The sequence below is a fragment of the Gymnoscopelus microlampas genome, assembly GCF_963454915.1.
Source record: "Gymnoscopelus microlampas genome assembly, chromosome: 13".
Lineage (NCBI taxonomy): Eukaryota > Metazoa > Chordata > Actinopteri > Myctophiformes > Myctophidae > Gymnoscopelus > Gymnoscopelus microlampas.
In genome coordinates this window covers 25,907,328-25,930,234 of record NC_139950.1, presented here as the reverse complement: position 1 = coordinate 25,930,234, position 22,907 = coordinate 25,907,328, and positions in this window count along the sequence as shown.

Sequence of the window (22,907 nt, the reverse complement as noted above, 5' to 3'; positions counted from 1 at the left end):
AGAGACATACAGCAGGAAAGCTGAGAGGGAGACACTGTAGGAGAGACGGTAATTATTTTGGATTCATTCACAGCTTCCAGAACAGAGCATGTTCAACACTGCACTTCATATTCTACTGTGTCAGTATTTTCCTGCACTAACATCCAAACAAACTCTTGCACGGCTATCGTACGCAGCAGACAAAGTGAGTGTGATAGTAATTGTGATCACAATGAGACCAAAATAAAAAAATAATGAAACACCCACATTTTTTCCCAACATCCTCCATCACTGACTGTGGCCAGTCATGTCCTAGTACCTATCATCTGAGGGTTTTAAATGCCATCTCGCTGCAGCATTGATCTAGCTCTGCTCTCCTCAGATCGATGGGAATTAAACAGTACCTGGGGCTAGAGGAGACACCAGGGGTCGCGACCCTCCAGAGCTATGCTGATTGGACGGAAAGGTCAGCGCTCGATGGGTGTCGTAATCTCGCTGCCGATGGCGACCATGGCTCGGAGATGGAGAGGTTTTGTTGGCTAGAGTTACACACAGGCAGACGCAAATGTGTGAGAACACAGGTATACACACACACACACACACACACACACACACACACACACACACACACACACACACACACACACACACACACACACACACACACACACACACACACACACACACACACACACACACACATTTTCGATTGGTAAGGTTAATGGAGTTTATGTAAGATACAGTGCAGTCACACATATACTGTATGTCTCACTTTTAAAGTTTCTTGTGAACGCTATCAGTAGCACAACTATGAGCGCTTCACCACTCGAACACAGAAAAATTATGGCAGCGTGGAATTTACTGACAGAAAGTTGCTCATAACATGTCTACGGCAGGTTCATTTTAAACAAAGATTTGACAAAGACAAGCAGGATAAACCAAGCTTTCCGTACAGCTGCAATGTTGGTGAGGTTATCGTTGTTTAATTCAATCAGACAGGAGTTTTCTGTTTCATGAATGCTGTCAATGGAGCTTGTTGAACTTGCAAAAGTTGCTATCGGCTAGCCGGACATCATTGATGATGTCACTGGACCAGTCAAGTTGGAGGGAATTTCATGCAGAACAAATGCGGTTTTGTGGCGTTCAAAGCCTTTTCTCCATGGTGGGAATCCTCTAAGAACCCCAACATTTGTGTAAAATTCACTTTTTGGTCAGACAAAATGTGAAGATGTGTCCACCAGATGGAGAAATGGACATGGCCAATCACGTCCATGTCTGGAGATTGTGGATGTAGTGGAGGACAATGGTACGACATACAGGGAGGATAGGAACCAATCATCTTCGCGTATCTCTGCACAGCATACTGCACAAAACATATATTCAGGAGCAGGAGACAGTCAATCCTATAACGGGATTGGCATAGCATAATTTGAATACTTTAAACCCTATACTGTATGGCATCATGTAACAATATAATCTGTATATGTGTGTGAACATATACTGTATGTTTGTCTATCTGTGTGAGTGGTAGTAATGTCCTTCGGAGGCTGACATTTTGCTTTAAACGAGTCGTCCTCCAGGTCAACCTGCAGTTGACCACAAAATCTCATGCACACACACTCACTCGCGCACACACACACACACACACACACACACACACACACACACACACACACACACACACACACACACACACACACACACACACACACACACACACACACACACACACACACACACACACACACACACACACACACACACACACACACGTACAGTACGTGTGTACACTCAAGCATATATATATGTGCATACACAGACACATGAAAAAAAGAGTGAGGTCGACAGAAGGAGTCAAGGACAAGATCAATCTCACTACCTTAACCAAAGTCTCTGAGTCCAGAAATCAGCTATACTGAGGCAAGGACACATATCTCATTCTTAGATCACACCCAGGACAGGTTCAACTGGATTACGCACATACACATGGACAAGCACACACGCATGCAAGCAAATAGGCACAGGCCAAATGGTGAAGGCATGTGGGACCAAGGCTGCCGGTGTGTTTGTCCCTTTGTGTGCCTTTGTGAGTGGAGTGCACACACGCGTGCATGTGCTTTTGTGTGTGGGGGCATGCGTGTGCAGGAGAACAAACACCCACGCACACAAATAAATATCTGTGTTGTCTCAGATTGCTCCAAGATTTATTTCCCTGCCAAGCCAGCAGAAAATTGACTTGTTTCATAGAGGCCTGGTGTATTGACACACTACTGAGTGTGTGAGAGAGAGAGAGAGAGAGAGAGAGAGAGAGAGAGAGAGAGAGAGAGAGAGAGAGAGAGAGAGAGAGAGAGAGAGAGAGGAGGAGAAGAGATGGAAGAGAGGCAGCAGGGGTGAAAGAGTGAAGGAGAGGAAATGAGGGAGGGAGAAAGAGGGTGAAGGCAGCTGAAAAGAGAGGAGCAAGAACTAAAGAGAGGAGGTAAAAGAGATTCACAGACAGAAGGAGGGATGGAGAAAGAAAACAGGGAGGAGAGGGATAGAGCGAGAGAACAAGAAGGGAAGAGATGAAGATGGAGTAAGATCCTGAGAGGGAGAGAGAGAGGGAGAGGGGGGAGAGAGAGAGAGAGCAAAATGCCCTGAGCCCAAGAGAGTGGAAGAATGAGACGATTAACGGACAGAGGGAACCGGTGGAAAGCTGGGCACAAAAGAATAAGAGGGAGAGAGAGAGAGAAAGAGAGGGGGAGAGAGAGAGAGAGAGAGAGAGAGAGAGAGGGGGGGAATGGAGCGTGCAAGCAGGAAAGTGAATGATGGGGAGAGAGGGAGAGGCTAATGTAATCAGCAGTGTGGGAAATAGCTGTGAGTAAAATGGCCTGGCTGACATTTATATAAGAGGATATTGACGACATGAGTCCACACAAGGCGCACGGCTCTGATAAAGCTGATCATTTAACCTGTACATCATTCACAGCCAGCAGACGCCACACACCGCTCTGAGTGTGCATGTGTGTGTGTGTGTGTGTGTGTGTGTGTGTGTGTGTGTGTGTGTGTACATGTGTGTGTGTCTGCAATATATGTTTGTGTAGATGATTTGCACTATACAGTACATATAGATAGGTACTACACACGTAAATGCAGACACGCACACACATATGCGTAACACAAATGCAAACTACGCAAGTAATTTGCAGATCACAAATGTGCACACCTTAAACACACACACAAATGCACAGCGCATTGACACAAACAACACAAATGTGCAAACAAAGACTTTCAGAGGCTCAACGTGCTCACATGTACACATACACAAACACACACACGCACACGCACGAGCATGCGCACACATGCACACGCACACGCACACACACACACACACACACACACGAGCGAGCGCTCAATTATAGGCCTTCACCAAAACACCATCCTTAAGCTGAAAAAAAGCATTCTCAAAGTTATTTCAAAGGACACAAATGTGGACACAACGTGCTCACGTGTACACACACACACACACACACACACAATAGGGAGCTATATTGGATTAAAATCACACCTCAGAGAAAGACTAATTGTGTTTTTATGACCACTCACGGGCTCCCTCTTTCCCTCTCTCTCTCTCTCTCTCACACACACACACACACACACACACACACACACACACACACACACACACACACACACACACACACACACACACACACACAGGCCTTCAGACATCCATATCCACATACAGCTACACATGCAGACACAAATAGACATGCAAACTGAAAACACACACACACACACACACACACACACACACACACACACGACGCAGTGGTAAACCTGGTGAGCTGGGCAGATTTTCCTGCTGCTATCAGCGCAGGGTTTCCTATAAACGCAACTGAGATAATTTGACCAGGACTCCAGGGTTCTATATAACCCTTAATACACACACCCAGTCAGATACACGTTGCTACTATCATCCCAACTACTGAGAGAGACAAAGTGAATGAGAGGGCAGAGAGAGAGAGAGAGAGAGAGAGAGAGAGAGAGAGAGAGAGAGAGAGAGAGAGAGCAGAAAAACAGGATGAAATTGAAGAAAATAGTAAGTGAGAGAATGTGGGAGTGACAGAGTGAGAAAGTGACTGCAGATTGAGTTACATCAAAGGGTGAAAGGTTACATTTGGAGTTCAGCATGTTTGCTCTGCCCCCTCTGCTTCCACTATCATATGTCTGTGCATGTTATGCGTCTGCATGCGTGCGTGCACATATGTGTGTCTGAATGTGTACATGCATGTGTCTGTCTGTCTGTCTGTCTGTCTGTCTGTCTGTCTGCATATCTATCTATCTATCTATCTATCTATCTTTCTATCTATCTATCTATCTACGTAATAATCCGGGCATTCCTCATTGCACTCGGAGTCGTCATTCATAAAATAGCACACTTTCATTTATAAATAGGTTATTATGTCCAAAAAAATTAAAATGCCTAAAGTGAACTTGTCAATACATGCTTGGCCATTGAACCATAAACGTGAAATATGTATTGGAATATATGCTTTTTCCCCCCGTCCTCTACATGATAGAAAAGCCCATCTATGAAAATATATGTGTCTACCTCTAGGCTACATCTAAAGGTTCAATTTATTTTAGTCACCAAAATCTCTAAAAGTATCATAACATCACTGCAGTGTGTGCATGCGCGTGCGTGTGTGTGTGTGTGTGTGTGTGTAAACAATTATAACTTACCCACTCCATCTCACATACACTCATAAAAGCAATAAGCACCTGCCAAGCTAAAAGCACGTCGCTGAACAGGCCTCCCATGGTCTGTGTGAGGTCAGGTTACTGTCAGTCAGTGAGTGTTAAATCAAATACTATGGTTACATGCAAACTGATTTATCAACCAATCTCTATGGACTAAACACATAGTAAATCTCAGACAGGAAGCTTCACAGACAGAAGTTTAACGGTTATGTGTACATGCATGTGCGTGCCTATAGAAAATAATATTACATAATGTCATCCGCATTACAATGTTTTATAAGGGGAATTCAGTGTTATAGGGTTAGCCTCTACTTGCCCATCATAGATAGATAGATAGATACCTTCGCAACAGTGCAGACATGCTAACCAATTCACAATGCAAATGGGCATACACACATTCTATAACACAACTGGCTGGTGTACCATAGCATAAACACACCAACAAATGTGAAGTAATTGACCGCACGCACGCACGCACACGCACACACAGAGCTAACAGGCGTGAAGGCTGTTCTCTGCTCTCTCACGCTCCTCTAGTCTCTCAGATAACAGCAGACTAATGAGTGTTTATCTAGCTAATCTACACCATAGCAAAGCAAACACGCGCGCACACACACACACACACACACACACACACACACACACACACACACACACACACACACACACACACACACACACACATCAACATAGGGACGTGGGCAGTGCAAGCCCCTATTTGCACACACATCAACATGTAAGGTACATGCATACAAAAGGGACATACTATTGCTATACAGTATATAGATGCAAACCATGTTCACACACACACACACACACACACACACACACACACACACACACACACCCTTTACAGCCCCACGCGACACATACATCTCACTCTCAAACACACACACACAAACACACTATTTCAGAGCAAAGATGAATCGTTCTCTTATACATGCCATGAACCAGCAAAGAAGAACATTTGAAGGTGAGTGTTTCCTGCCTGCTTGATGATGTTAAAACAGCGCTGGCCTGTGAGGACCACGATAATGCTCCATTCAACTACCCATCACTAACCCACAAACGCCACTCTCAAACCCATCCCTCACTGATAATGATAGTTTTCCGTCAAGCTGGCGTGCTTGCCTAAAAACCACGCGCGCGCGCGCACACACACACACACACACACAAGCCCTGCCAAAACCGATTTCCTCGTTTCAGTTGTCCATTTGTTTCTCAGTCTCATCTTTTTTTTCCCATCCCCCTTTCTCCGAGCTCATGCGTCTTCTAAAGGTCAATGACAGATTGTGGCTGTTCTTTTCTTTCTCTATGAAGCAGCCAGCAGTGGGTAACACAAGGTCAGAGCCATGGTGCTCAGACAATGTTCCTGTGATCCTGCACAGTAAAATCCTCAGTAGTGTCAATTTAACTCTGAGATTGTACGGATGTAACCAAATGGGCCTGTATACAGGTCCTATGGTGCATTTTATGTGTGGAAAGTCTGTCCTTTCCTTCTTTACATAGCCTTGGGTCCAACCCAGCCGTTACCTATACGCCATAGGCTTCCACCGCAGACTTCCAATGAAATGTTTGCATTGGACTTTGGATAAATTAAGAAATTACGCTATGTGCAGCAAACAGATGTGGCTTATTATATTCACGTTTGGTTCAACAAGATGATGTCCACAAATCAATACACTTTTTAAAATGACAGAACTACACATGCAAAGAAAGGGCAAAGATAAATTCCAATTTAAGAAAAGCCTCTTTGCTATGAGATGGCATTCATTCTCATGAATAATACATTTGGTAAGGTGTTTGAAAACGTATGCTTGAACCTAACATTTGTCACATGTGGAAGAAATAAACCTGCTAAATTAATACCAATTAACCAATTCATACCTCGTAGAATGAGCAACTTATGTTATTGTTTAGATATGCATCAGCTTGTGAATATCTCAAGGTATTTATTATGTGTTGCAATCCTTTTAACCACACTAACACTAGCGTCCGTATTCAATGGGCGAACATCCCCAAAACAAAGCTGATCTACAAGCATTGCAATGCAACGTGTTGGGAGCTTGGGACGGCTATTTTTGGTGTAGAGGGCGAAAAGAGGAGAAGACCTAGTATAGAGCCATGGGGGACCTCAGTCAACTAAGTACTGTAGTGTACAGGGTTTAAGTTGTTAATATAAGTTTTAATAACAGATACAAAATTCACAAGCGCTAAACCTAACCTCTAAATGCCTAATCCTGACCTGACTCATAAGCCTAACTATAAAAAAAACTTTCTTCACCATTTCTCTTATGAGGACCAGCTACATTATCCTCCACAAATTTGACTATACTTGTGGGGACATCCAGCCCTAAGTTACAAGTATAATCACACACACACACACACACACACACACACACACACACACACACACACACACACACACACACACACACACACACACACACACACACACACACACACACACACACACACACACACACACACACACACACACACACACACACACACACACACAGAGGTGAAGGTCTACAACAGTCAAGAGTAACCCTTTGGGGCTAAAGGTGAGCCTGCTGAGGGCATCTAGACAACAGATCTGGTAACAGATCAGATCTGAACACAGTGGCACACATGCACATACACCCATGACCCCCAACACCCCCCTTTGTGCTCAGGGGAAACTAACCTCCATTAACCTTTGACCTCTCCTGGAGCTGGAGCACAACATGTTAAATTTAAACCTCAGCATCCCTATTCTGAGGGTAACATTCACAGAAAATAGCCGATCTACAATCTGGTGTATAGGGAAAAAAGAGCGGACCAAGTACAGAGCAACTAAGGTCAAGTTTACTAAGTATAGAGGGTTTAACGGGTTACAAATTCAGTGGATGTATGATAAGATTTGACTCTTTTCCGTGATCTTGCAGTAAAATTGTTCTGTTTGAAGACTTATAGGAATCATTTTTGGACTGTATGGACTGACCCAAGTCCTTCTGCACGTAGAAGATAAAATTTAAATAAGGGCTTTTTATGCGAATTTTCTGAACTTTGAACTGTGAAACTTTTCACATCAATTTCGTATAGCGTCACCAGGAGGCAGATCTTTGCAAAAACATTTTTTTTATATTAGTCCTACAGATTGTGTAAAACATCACACCAATCAGTATACATTATCTCTGTAGTCATGTGATTAAGACGAATCTGTCCAATTTTTTATATTCCATCCTGATTGGCTAAGATTGGCTTCCAAAGTTTGCTGAAGTGGCCGGTTTTGAACCAAATTCCTCAAATCATGAACGCAGCGTCCGATTGCCGTGGCTCACAATAAGCTACCTGCCCTGGTAGAGACCTGTGACCTGAGACTTAATTTGTTAATTTGTTTTTATTAGTCTTTTCATGATCATTTCAATGCACATATATTGTAATCTCTAGATATAATTATTATATTTAAGATATTATTAGATAGAATTTAGATATTTAATTCTGCCAGTCTATAACTTCCAATAGCCAGTAGCCATTGTGAAATTTCCTGTACTCGTGATTTACTTTACTTTATTATGGATCCCATTCTTCCTGGAGTCTGTTTGTATGCAGCAAACAACAGGTTCTTTGACTAAATCAACTAATCAATTAGTCAACAAATTCCTGACTATTAGTCGACTGATGATTTCTTTAATCAAGGACAGGCCTCATATGAACCAAAAACCCTAACCATATAGTAATCATTGTTATATGTTTGTTCAATAACAGGGGTCCGCCTTTCTCTCCAGCTCTTTAATAAACAAAAATAAAATTTCAGCCAATCAGGAGAGAGTACCCATTTTTCAGCTTCAATTTTATAGTGTTCTAGTTCCAATTTTGTCAGCTCACTTCCAATTTCACTTATTTATCCTGTATCCTGTATGAGCTCTCTCTCCTGATTGGATAAAATTTGTATCCTGACCTGAAAATGAACGAGCTGGAGAGACAGGGAGACCCCTGTTACTGAACAAACACTCTATACTAAGATAGCGTATATAGCAATGATTGCTATCAGAATATAGAGCTATTAAACACTTATTAAAAAATAAAAATATCACTTTTACTGCACCTAATATTGTAATGTTGACCATCCACGTTGCATTTCTCAAAAACTGTCAACAACTTGTCCCAATATCAAATAACATTATGCATGCTAATGTAGATTATGAGCTGCTAAAAACTAAGTAGTCATGAGAGTGAATTATATGACTGCATATTGAGGGTTATCATGATAGGAAGACCAACAGTTCCCTACTCACACACAGTTTCAAATATTGTTTGAATACATATTGAATACATATTAAAATAAATATTCAGTGTCGTTGTTACAGTAACTCCAAGGATATCGTCACATCAAATGGTTGTAAAAAAAAAGAAAAAAAGAAATGCACTGCAAGCATTATGAACAGAGACCTCTTGATCTTCAGTGAAATACTATACCCCCACTATTCATTGTTCAATGACTCCTGAAGTGGCAGTATACCACAACGCTTTGAGCCAAAAGGCAGGGTTAGGCTAAAGATGCATAAGTTTAGGTATAAGATTTTAAATGGTTGTGTTTAGGCGTTAGGTTAACCAGTTTCAAACTCATTTCTCAAGACAGATTCTGCTAACAGTAGAATCTGTCAGCACCACTGCCCTAAACATGTAGTGTTGTTGTTAGTAGGAATAAACACAGAAGTGGACTAAGAAAGGGGAGGAGCCAAACCAAAATATATCTTCTTTTTTTTAACCGAATGGGTTCCCAGATTGTTTTTAAACTGGTATCCCTATTTAGGGCATGTCATAATAGATGAACATATCACGTTTTTTTTATTTGCCAGTGTTGCCACAATTTGCAGCGAAAACAGCAAATTGTGCCGATGTGATCATTGCAGATCGGACACTTTCACTATTTTGTATGACACCTTTGTACAACAAAATATAAAATAGGGCTTAAGTGGTTAAAGATGGTTATGTTTTAGGTATGGGTTTGGTGTGGTTAAGGTCAGGTTAAGCTAGCACCAGGGAGGGTGGTCAGCCAACATCATTGCCTGACCTCAAATTCCCTGACAAGCTGACCTTAGAAAATTAGAAATTGGGTATTAGTACCAGTCCACGACCAAAACAAAAACTTCCATATCCAGTGTGTCCATTGTAAATAGTGTGTTTAGTAGTGGCATTTATCCAGGAACATGAGGAGTTGACATTTGGACTTTAACATGATCTCACACGCGGTCTCGAGGTTAACCCCTTTTAACATACCACACTGATACCATCACGTCACAATAGCTACACCGATCCGTGCCCTCAGCGACCCAACGCTCACGGAGGCAGGGTAAACTTACCCCGTCCTGTGAGCCCCGGGAACAGGTGCGGGATTTGGGCGTCAATCGCTAGGTTCGGTTCAAGCGCTTAACCCAGGACTTTTGCGGTTTGAAAGTTGTTGTTTTTTTCTCTCCAGTCAGATGCAAGGAATTCTGCATCTGACTACAAGTTGTGAGATTTAGTGGGTCTGGGGCTGTCAGTGAAAGCATTTTAACAGACAGCATTATTATCTATTATTATGCAACCATGAAATGTAATAGCAAATAAATACCAATTCACATCTACAGGACAGAAATACATACTTAGGCACTGAAGAATTCCTATTTTATTCAATTTAATATATTTTTAAATGTCAATTTACAGTACGCTACTTTCTTGATTGTATCACTGACTTGTTTTCCTATCGGTGAGTTGGTGAGTTTGAGTGTGTATGTGTGTGTTTTTCACTGTTTTGTTTGCCCAGAGATGTCTGCCGCAAAAGAAGACTGTGCATGTTGTTTGGTGGTATATTGTAACACTTTACGAGCAGGGGATTAAACGTTGTTCAGTTTGGATTCGGACTGTACGGGGTGCGTTGGGAATGTCTGTTGAGGGAGGCTAGCTTCCGAACGCCACCCAGGCATGTGAGGAAACTCGGAGAAGGTCACACACGCAGGACACGCAAGCCACAGCACCAGAAAATGTAGTTAACACGTCAGCGACCGAGATGAAAGGGCACAGGGTCATGAATTGACGGTAATTGTGGGTAATGCGTATATAGTCATGCATGAAGTGAAGTATGGAAGAGATGTCTCCTGTTCATGTTGATAGTGTTTATGATGTTATGACGAGTCTTTGTAACAATACCTACACAGTAAAATCTGGGAGTGTTTAACCACTTTAACCCTGCTGTTCCTAGTGGCAAATTAAAACATCAAACATCGGCTATTTTGCCACGAAACACCGTCATACGACAAAGTATGTAGATAAGTAAGTAACTGTACCAAGTATAGTTGCAATCAGTGCTGGGCTGAATGCTAAGTGCTGAAAGAACGCTTTCAATGGAGCTGTTGCAAAACAGCCTGAGGATGCGAGGGCCCACTCCGAACCTTTTCGGGCGACGGATCCTGTATAGTTGCTGCTGAGCCTTTTGCTTCATGTGGTGGGCGTGGCCCACGTGAGCTCTCCTCAAACTCACTGACCCTTTCCACTGCAGCGGCATTGATCAAGATAGGGGCGTGCTCTCTGTTCAGCCTCCTGGAGTCCACGATCAGGTCCTTGTTTAGTTGACATTAGGGGCGAGGTTGCTCCTGGCACCAGAGTGCCAGTGATCTGACCTTATCTCTATAGGCAGACTCGTCATTGTTGACAATCCGGCCTATCACTGTTGTGTCGTCAGCATACTTATAGAATAGAATAGAAACTACAGCTGCTCTCATCAGCAAAGCAAGGCAATGAATATAGTATAAAATATTAGATATATAAAGCTTAAGACATAGCATAAAACGTAAGACATAGTATAAAACTTGATGATGACATTGAATCTGTGCGTGGCTATGCAGTCATGTGTACAGGGAGTAAAGGAGAGGGCTTAGCATGGCTCCCTGAGGGGCTCCTGTGTTGAGGGTCAGGGGGTCAGATGTGATGTTGCCTATTCTCACCACCTGGCGGCGGTTCATCAGGAAGTCTTGTATCCAGTCGCACATGCTCAGGTGCAGCTCTAGGTCTCTGAGCGTTGTGTCAAGCCTTGCTGTGACTATAGTGCTGAATCAATGCTGCATGGCTGTAGTCCACTAACACCATACGTACATACTTGTCCTTCAGCTTCCTGTCATCCATGTGAGAGTGAAGGGCCATGGCAATTGCGTCGTTGGTGGATCTGTTCTTAAGGTATGCAAATAGCCATGGATCCAGCAAGGCATGGAGCAGATAGCCTCTAACCAACCTCTCAAAGCATTTTCTGACTATTGGGGTGAGGATGACAGGTCTCCAGTCATTCAGGCATGTTACCTTGGTGTGCTTGGGGATGGGCACAATGGTGGACATTTCTAAGCGTGCGGGGAACACAGCCTGGGAGGTTGAAAATGTCCGCAAAAACTCCCGCCAGCTGGACCTGGGATCCTATTAGGGCCCGTGCCATACGGATGCTCACATGTTTGAAGGCTGTGAGCAAGTCAGCCTCCGAATTGGCTGCCCCCTCCAGGTGGTGCTCGCTGGTTGATGTTGGTCTCGAACCAGCTGTATTCAGGGGGGAGGCAGGCGTGTTCTCTGCACGTCTCGTATTCACTTTGCAGTCCGTCACTTTCTGTAGCGCCTGCCATATACTTCTTAACCCTCCTGGTGCTCTTGAGGGCGGCGTGCCGTGTGTTGTATATCACTTTTCAAAACAAGGTAATAAAGCATTAACACCAAGAAGTCTGCTTTCACAGCCAGTTTCACAGCCATAGACAGGAATAGATGGTACTGCATTGAATTTATGTTTTAGATTGCACTTGTTCAGCTGCTAGTGCTGCCTATGCCAGACACAGGAATTGCTCTAAAAACTGTTCTACCTGCCTCAAAATGTGACATTACATACTGTTTTGATGCGATGTGCGAATGTGCTTGTAGATCTTCTATTTTTGCAGTTTAAAATGGGGCTCAAGTGGTTAAACTCTTCCTAATTTTGCTGGGGACCCCATGAAACCCCCTTAAGGACCCCTGGGGGTACTCGGACCAACTTTGAGAGCCATTGCAAGAGATAATACAGTACATCACATCACATCACAAAGAAAAAGGGTCCAGCCCTCTGTTTGAGTGCATGTGAATATGCAGGGTGCACGGTATGTACTGATACCAGGTGCCCAAGACTGCTGAGCTAGCTGCAGCCTACCAATACACTATAGTACCAAATACACACCAGGGGTAATTACTGCTGCTTGTGTCAGTGTGTGTAACAGAGAGAGGGTTTATGTATGCATAAATGTGTGTGTGTGTGTGTGTGTGTGTGTGTGTGTGTGTGTGTGTGTGTGTGTGTGTGTGTGTGTGTGTGTGTGTGTGTGTGTGTGTGTGTGTGTGTGTGTGTGTGTGTGTGTGTGTGTGCGTGCGTGCGTGCGTGCGTGCGTGCGTGCGTGCGTGTATGTGTGTGTGAGAGAGAGAGAGCGAGGTACTGTAGGTATGTGTGAAATGTGTGTGAACGACTGTGTGCATATCAGTGTGTGTGTGTGTGTGTGTGTGTGTGTGTGTGTGTGCTTATCTGCAGATATATTAATCAACATTCATAGGCTGTAATGGTTCCAGGTGCTCAGTCAGTGCTGTATAATGGTTCCTCTGTTTGCACACTCAGCAGGGTTTGAGGAGGAAGGAATGGTTCATGCTTACTTTCTCTGGCTCCATGCACGAGGGCTCTGCATTACTGTATATATGCCATGCACAAAACTGTGGATACAGTATGTCCATATAGGGTTCATATATAGGATGCATAGAGTATATGTGCAGTACATACTGTGTACGAAAGCTAAAACCCACAGCATGTTCCAAGCCATTCTTATCCGTCCTTACACCAGGAGGGAAGAAGTTGTTCACATTAAGCCCCTTCTTCAGTCTCATCAAAGTACTGCAAAAAAGACAGCTTATTCCAACATCCTAATCATTGCCGTTGGCATGCACCTGCTTTCAAGAATGCACACGCACGCACGCACGCACGCACGCACACACACACACACACACACACACACACACACACACACACACACACACACACACACACACACACACACACACACACACACACACACACACACACACACACACACACACACACACACACACACACACAAGTTATGAACAGAACAGAGCCGGAGGGAGGCTGGAAGCCGATGCTGAAGCTGCACACAAAAACACACACCAGTGAACTGGGAGTGAACCCTGGGATGCTGTGTCTAAGTGAAGTGTGCTGATGTAGACAGTCAGTGAGCCAGTCAGTCAGTCAGTCAGTCAGTCAGTCAGTCAGTCAGTGAGTGAGTGAGTGAGTGAGTGAGTGAGTGAGTGAGTGAGTGAGTGAGTGAGTGAGTGAGTGAGTGACTGAGTGAGTGAGTGAGTGAGTGAGTGAGTGAGTCAGCCAGCCAGCCAGCCAGCCAGCCAGCCAGCGAGCGAGCGATTGAGTGAGAGAGCCAGCCAGCCAGCCAGCCAACCAGCCAGCCAGCCAGCCAGTCATACAGTCAGTCAGCCAGCCAGTCAGTCAGGCTCCAGGGTATCATCTCTGTTCCCATTAGGAGAATGGGAATCCTTCTCTGCCTCATCATCCACACATTGAACTGTGGATTGAGCTTCTGTGTGTGTGTGTGTGTGTGTGTGTGTGTGTGTGTGTGTGTGTGTGTGTGTGTGTGTGTGTGTGTGTGTGTGTGTGTGTGTGTGTGTGTGTGTGAAAGAGAGAGAGAGAGAGAAAATGTGACACTGTGTGTGTGTGTGTGTGTGTGTGTGTGTGTGTGTGTGTGTGTGTGTGTGTGTGTGTGTGTGTGTGTGTGTGTGTGTGTGTGTGTGTGCATGAGAGGGAGAGAGAGAGATAGAGAGCATTTCTGTGCATGTGTGAGTGTGTGTATGTGTGTGTGTTAGTGAGGCAGTAAATGGGTGAGCCACTGAACAAGGAAGTTTGAGGGCTTGGATATGTGAGTGAAAGATACAGGGATCAAATAAATGAGTGGGTGATTGAATGAGTGAGTGCCTGCAAGGCTGCTCTCTACTAATTTCTACTCACGCTCCACTGGTGACCCAAAGTCCTACAATCCATCCATCAAACTGATTAATGAATGACAGTCCATCACAGACTGAACAACTATATGCACACAGCACATCAATGTATGAATAAACTCAAATCTGTCAAATGTTGTAGAAACTAAGTTTTTCTCTAAATTACTAGATTATTATTATTATTACATAAACTTAGTTTGAAGGTTGATATAGGATGACTTGCTATCATATAATATCAGTATAAAGGATATTGCCCTTTTTGGCAATAAATAACTGATTATGCTGGGGGGGGTTTCTTTTTTGTTCTTTCTAATTTTGTGTTAAACTTTTGTTGACTTGTTTGGGACCATAGTATTGGAATTACAATTATGGCTGAAAATTGCAATTGTAGCATTTTAATTACAAGGGTGATGCCTGCTGGGAACGATGCCCGTTGGGAACGCATGCCCCTCTGGTTATGCAATACCCGCTGTCGTTGCCAGATTACCATGCCGTTGTACCATAACATCATATTGATGATATCAGGGATCTCCATATATGTCACATTAAGTAGTCCCGCCTCTCCTTGATTTTGATTAGTCGTCTGAACCATTTTCTATTTGAGGCGGCCAGGCGACGCAGAGAGCACTGTAATGCAATGCTCAGCACTGGGAATAGGAGCACACCAGTGTTTCTTTACCATAGAAATGCATGGCAGAAGGAGGCTAAAGCTCCATTAGGGACATTTTTGGGAGGTAGAAAAATAACTCAAATGTACATTTATTTAGCAGTGATAATTTTTATGAGGATTTAAACTACACCAATGTGGACAGGTACTTCAACTCAAACTCTGCCAACAGCACATACATTGTTTTGTTTTTCCTTCAGTCTTTTCCTGTTGAAAACAGAACTTATTCATGGAACTTTTTGTAAGGTATATATAGTTAAGCATGATTTGATTTGTGTTCTAGATAAAACTCACACATAACTACTAATTTTTAAACCACATATTTTGGGCCAGTTTCTGGGTTTCTGAGTCTGTAATTGGACCGATCTATATCAATATTTACAATAAAAATAATTTATTTAATAATCATAAATAATAAAATTGGCAACATTTCTAATATTAGAATCCCCTCTTTCTATCAGTGCACAAAACTCATGTGTCTTCAGCAATGGCCACAAATAAGGAGAACAAGGTGACAGCAAAAATAACCAGAAACAAAGGTCAAAAAGAGAGAGGATGGAAAAAGGATGAACGTAGTAGGGTTAATAACCATAACAAGAGAATTGTCAGGGAAAGCAGTGAAAAATAAGAGCAGGTTTTCCCAGGGGCTAGCAGTATGCAGCGCGGCGTGCTGACAGTATTAAATGGAAAGGAGCAGTTTTTAGTGTACACCAAAGCTGTCATGGGCTGCACCACAGACTGCTTGTCTAGTTGCTGGCAAAACAATCACAACACTCAGTCATGCCATTAATAACTGTGTGTGTGTGTGTGTGTGTGTGTGTGTGTGTGTGTGTGTGTGTGTGTGTGTGTGTGTGTGTGTGTGTGTGTGTGTGTGTGTGCCCCCATGTGTATTACGTGAAGCCTATTGCTAGTGTATGTGTACAAAATGTGTGCTCATGCAACCATTCATGACTGTGTGTGTGTGTGTGTGTGTGTGTGTGTGTGTGTGTGTGTGTGTGTGTGTGTGTGTGTGTGTGTGTGTGTGTGTGTGTGTGCTTGTGTGTGTGTGTGCTTGTGCGTGTGTATGCATGCATGCGCATGTGTGCTCGAGGGTGTTAATTTACAGCATTGGGATGAGTCCGCGGCATCCCAGTGTGATTCATATTAAAAGTCAATTGGCCTTTAAATTTGGCCAGACCCCCAAAGTCTGCAGCATATAGCTGTTGGCTAATGGCACGACCGCCCCCAATCACAGTGTCTGAAATTGAATCTGACCACAAACCAATGGGCCAGAGACAAGAGAGAACGTCTCAACCACTGACCATTACACAGATAGCATTTTACTCAGCAGACTGACCCGCACATTCCTTGTTCTCTGTGACTGTTCAGGAGGCAAGCTACCTGAGGTGTAATTATTGTGTCAGTCGCTGTAGTGCGTGCATGTTTGTTTGTGTGTGGTGGGGATTCCATACTTTTGGATGTGTACAAATATGTTAAAATTATATATTTTTCAATAAAAAGAAACAAACACAAAACGCATTGGTTGCTATTTATAATCACACAACTACAGTACAGGTTTGCAGCAGTGCTGTAAACTAGTTACAAGAGCAAAAAGTACATGTTGGTGACCCCTCGGCCTGATACCATTAGCGCTAGCTATCACTTGCTGGCTACTGTTAATTTCTCGCATGTCTGCGTGTGTGGCGAGCTATGGCGACGCTGGGCGGAAAATAGTGAGAGAGGAAACCAAGAGGCTATCACTCCCCCGCTGGTCCTGTGGTCTCACTATAACCTCCACAATAATTACAACAGATACACACTATTTACCGCTACACCAAACTTTACCACTTAGTACAAAAGCACACCTACTGTCTGGCCCTGTGCTCAAACAGATATTACTAAGTGTACCAAAATAAATCTGCTTGGCGCTTCCTTTTGGAAACTCAGTGCTTTCTTCTCTGAAAGGGAGTTGATGTAGTCGTTGGCATATAAAGACAAGTGTGTATTTGTAAAATGATGCGAAAAAGATCTGTTGGTCTGTCACTCGAGCCACAATTCTGATTTCTGCTATACTGTGGAAATGCAGCAATGCTAAATGACTTTGTCTTTTCTTTTACTAATTAATTCATTAATTGGTGGTGGCGCCTGGTAAGGCACAATATGATATGCACTACACTCTAAAACATGTGAATTTAACAATTCAGGATTTTGCGGAAGCACGTACAGTAGATACATTACTTTAGTTTAACCAAGTAATTTAAACACATGAGCCCTAGCGTCCCTATTCTGGAGGGCGGATATTTCGCTCAGAAAATAGCAGATCTACAAGTTCACAAGCGCACTGCAATGCGTTGTGAGCTTCTAGTTGTGCTATTTTCAGAGAGATTTGAAGTTGAGGGAAAAAAAGGAGAGGACCTTGCACAGAGCCCCGGGGGACTACGGTCAAGTATATAGGGTTTAAGTGGTTAAAAGTGAGTGCATTAGCAGCTGACTGGTTGGTGCATTTACCACAACATCCACAGTTCAAGTCCAGTTGGAGACCTGTGTGGTTGAATGTCATCCTCCAGTCACTCCATACATCTAAACAGAAGGGGAAAAAAAGCCTTAACAATATAATCGTAAAAAGAAGAGTACGATCAATCAGCAACTTCAAGAGTTATTTACCAGGTATCTCCATCAGTGCACTGATTTCTCCATCGTTATTCTCTCCCTTTCTCTCTCTCGCACGCTCCACCACGCCTTCCCCTTCCTCCTCTCGTTGAATCTATCTTGGTGGCAGATGCACAAGGCCCGGGGCAGCTCTCAGGCAGCGCTACGTGAGGCAAAGAGCCTTTGTTAACGTTTCATTCTTCTCTCCCCCCATGACAGCAAAGAACCGCCATGATGGCACAAACCCTTTGGACTGTGAAAAAAGAAAAGAAAAGAGCTTCATCCCGGGTTGTAACCGCTTGATCCTATTTCCTCTATTGCTCGCTACACAGTAAAATCCTGAATGTTCATTTAACTCTTGAGAGTGTACACATACCAAATGGACCCTTATATGTTAATTTGGATACATTTCTGCAGTCTCAGAGTTACTAATAGATGAAATAGAGGATTTGTAATAGGGCAAAGCTAAACCTATAATTGGTAATACGCATATTTTCTTTTGTTAAACATTCTGTATTACAGGGAAGCAGATAACATATTATGTAGGATTATATAATGATATGATGTAGTGTGATATTTGTCTTTTTAGCCTTAAATAAAATGTGTTTATTTTTAACCATGTTTTGGCAATGATGGAAACAAATGTGGAAAACAACACTGGTGTTGTTTTTTTGGATAATGTAGTTGTTATCAAAAGATAGGGTTGTGTAATGCAGCTCATGTAGGTGCAAAGCACGATTTCAAGGGCCCTTGGCCCTTTAAAGTGGGATTAAATATGGATTATATTATGGATCATATGGACAACTAGAAAAGTGCACTCCTCAGAGCGCAGATCTCCGCCAGGCCTGGCTGTCTACCCAGGGCTGTGTCAGTCGTGGGGTGCAGCCGTGAAGTACAGTAAGCCCCGTTACGGAGATGAACAAGAACATATCCATTCCTTGTTTACGTTTTCTGGCAACGCGCCTGTCGGTAAGTCGCAGACAGTATGAATGCTCAAAACTCAGAACGTTGTGAGACACGTAGTGCGACGTGTCATTTGACACTTGTTGCTCAAAGCATAAATTGGCCTGTACATAGTGACAGGTCTCAGAGCTCAGCAGCCTGATAGCCTGGCTGTGGACATTGTCCCTTAGTCTGTTCGTTTGGCATTTGATACTGCAACTACAGTATCGCCTCCCTGACGGTAGCTGTGTGAACAGATTGCGGATGGGGTGGTGAGTGTCTTCGATGATCCACTGAGCCTTGGCTATGCAGTGGCCCTATCAATTCCTTTTTTTTTTTAATGTTGCCCTTGAAATGGGTGTCTTTGAACAGAGTAGGCAATAAATTCACAGGAATACATTTTTGGGGGGATCAGTACAATATACAATATGTACAGTACTTGTTTTGCCACTGTGGCTAAAAATACAGCCAAGGTATTTCTTCATCCATCTATCATCCACTAGCAATGCTACATGCTAGCACGCTGCTAATACCAACACCATCAATCACGCTGGCACCATGCTAGCATGCGGATAATGTATTTATCATTAATCTCATCAGTGCTGTCTTTCCACATCATTTCGAGGCTTCGCCATGATTCCTAGCACTAATTTGATGGTAATGAACCCATCGACACGCGGTGCTTGATGAACATAGTGATAAATCGCCTTCTGTTGTGGTTTGGACAGGCCACATCTGATCCCATTAGATGATCCCTAGCCCTCGTTCTGTTAAACACACGCATGTAGCAGCCACAGAGAAATTGGCCGGGCGCTGTGGGAGAATCGCAGCTGAGGATACGTCAGTGAAACAGCTCGGATGATGAAGATGTTTGTCTGTGCCTCCGGCTTTATGAGCCGTTGTCGAGTCCACTCTTTTAGAGAAGCCATCTTTGCCTTTCTTCCTCTCTCCCTCCTGAGTCCCTAATTCCTTTAAATTCCCCGCATATCAGAGGTGATTAGCATCAAATTCAGCCAATCACAACAGGTGGTCAATATTGGCTGATGAGCTGTTGGGGACATTATCCGGCCCTCTGTGGCAGTCAGTATTTCCTCTCATAAGTGTCGGTCCCTGGGGTAATCTGGGGGATGGACTAAATCAAGACTGTCTTTAAACTGGAGTGAAGCCGAGTCCAGAGTCTCCATGACTGTACTGCTGATGTACTGCTGATGATCAGTATAGCGTGTTGTAGTATACTTAAATAGTGACGTGTATCGAGCTTGTAGATCGGCTCTTTTGGGATATTTTCGGATATGTTTGCAAATGTTTGAAAATATGTGAATATTTTCGGCTATAATGTCATGCCCAAAACAGGGACACCAGGTTCAAAGTGCATGGATAACATACTCCAGTGGTTCTCAAAGTGGGGTCCTGGGACACCCAGGGGGCAAAATTAGTGAATATAAAATCTAAACCAATTTTACCACTTTAATAAAATAAAATATTTTCCGATGGGGGTCCACGGCCAATACCTATCATTGGGGGTCCTTGACATGAAAATGTTTGAGAACCAATGACAGTTAACATGCAGTCAGTATGCTGAAATGGTCAGCACAGCATTTGGACACTGGACCTGGGACCACATCGCCCCACCCCCCGTTCAGTGTACACCAAGTACACACCGTTGTGTGTTTTCCACAACAATAGCCCGTAGCTGTGGGACATGTGGACCTGATCCATCCAGTTCTATACAGAAATCCCCTCCGACCCTGGAGCAGCCCTCCAACTCTATGTGGTAAATTTAGTCCCATCAGGAGAGAAATTACTGTGTGTGTAGAGAGACCTGAGCAATGTGTGTGTGTGTGTGTGTGTGTGTGTGTGTGTGTGTGTGTGTGTGTGTGTGTGTGTGTGTGTGTGTGTGTGTGTGTGTGTGTGTGTGTGTGTGTGTGTGTGTGTGTGTGTGTGTGTGTGTGTGTGTGTGTGTGTGCGCGCGCGCGCGCGCGCGCGCGTGCGTGCGTGCGTGCGTGCGTGCGTGCGTGCGTGCGTGCGCGCGCGTAAATGTGCACGGGTATGTTTGTGTTAAGTAAATGTGTAGTAGCATATGTGCGCGCATACAGATGTATTCAAGCTTGTGTCCACAGGTGCACACAGGTGCATAAATGTACACGTATGTGTGTGTGTGTGTGTGTGTGTGTGTGTGTGTGTGTGTGTGTGTGTGTGTGTGTGTGTGTGTGTGTGTGTGTGTGTGTGTGTGTGTGTGTGTGTGTGTGTGTGTGTGTGTTCGTGCGCATGCACGCGCGTGCGCATGTGTGTGTGCACTTAACCAGTCCCCTAGTGGCCCCCCACTGGTGTCTCCTCATTAACCCCATCCTGCTCTCCTCCACCCTTGACCGCTGCTCCCATATGGACAACAGCCCTCTCTCTACTGGTGGAGAGGAAACAGCAGCTCCTCTCCACCCATTGTACAGGCCTCCTGGCCCTGGGCAACACACACACACACACACAGGCCCCCTGACACAGCCTTAGCTTAAGCAGGTGCCATTTAGTCCTTCACAAACCAGCCATATGGATGGTATTTAAAGGGATACCAAGCCAATTTGTTTGCACTCTCCTGTGCGTTTTGTCTTCATAGAGAGTAGGACAACTAAGAGGGTATGGGTGACTTAAGCTTAATTTAGACTCCATTGTGTGAGGGTGCCGTGTGTAAAAAGAAAAGAACAGATCTACAAGCTAACAACATTGTGAATAGTAGATTGCAGATTTACAAGCTCACAATGCGTATAAATCCCACTTAACCACTTAAACCCTACAGTATATACTTGCCCTCATTATGCCTGATGAAAGTACTTTAACAGTTTTGCATTTTGTTTAACATTTCGGTATTGACCACTCGACACAGATTGCATGCCTGTTAGTGTGTCCCCTTTTCTGTTAGCCTTCCCAATGATGTCTTTTTTTCGTTTTTCTTGGGCGTTTTTTCCTTGCTAAATGGAGGGTGTATTGTAAAGACAGGGGGTGTCATTTGGTTTTCTTTGTTAATCTTTTGTTTTTAGTTGCTTTTGTCAGATGGCCTTTCCATAATTTTGATGTTGAAATATTTTGGTTGATTGGGGTCATTTTTATTTACCAATGCACTTTTTGCATATCATGTTTTTGTTGTGCTGCTTGGTTTTATTTTGCTTTAGTTTTATTTAATACACTTTATAACTTAGTTTCGATAAGTGCTCTAGAAATAAAGTTTATTATAAATGTTATCATTATTATTAATGGCCTTAAAGTAAAAATTGGTGGTTTGTACAAAAACTTGCAAGGCACCAACCTGCTCATCGGGGGCAATTAGGGGTTCAGTATCTTGCTCAAGGACACTTTGACACTAACTCAGGGGGAGCCCGGGAACGAACTGGGAACCATTTGTATCCCAAGCGGCTGCTCTACCTCCTGCACCACTACCGCCCCCCATGAAGTACATACATGTATATGTCTGTCATTAAATAAAGTTACAGTATAATAACTAATGGTCAAATACCATTAGTTAGCCTCAAACACACCTTCGATTTCTGTTCCATCCTATTAAAATGTTGTCCCCTTCACGTTGTCAGTTCTCAAACTTCATTCCATCCCTTCATCCTCGAACCCTGATTCATCCCTTCTTCCTCAACCCCTGTTCATCCCATCCTCAGCGCTGTTTTCAATAAACTGGTGTACTGTAAGTTCATAGTGGTGTGGTCTTTGTTACATTTTATCAAATTGTATTTGGATATAAGTAATAATAATGTTATTTATTGTATGTACCATAACTTTCACTTTATCAGTGGAGGGGGTTGACAGCTGATATTGAGATATCAATAAATATAATTGATTGACTGTCACTTGTGAGCATGGAGGTTCACTCAGACTTTATTCTAAAGAGGGGAAAGTCTGTAATTTTAAGGAC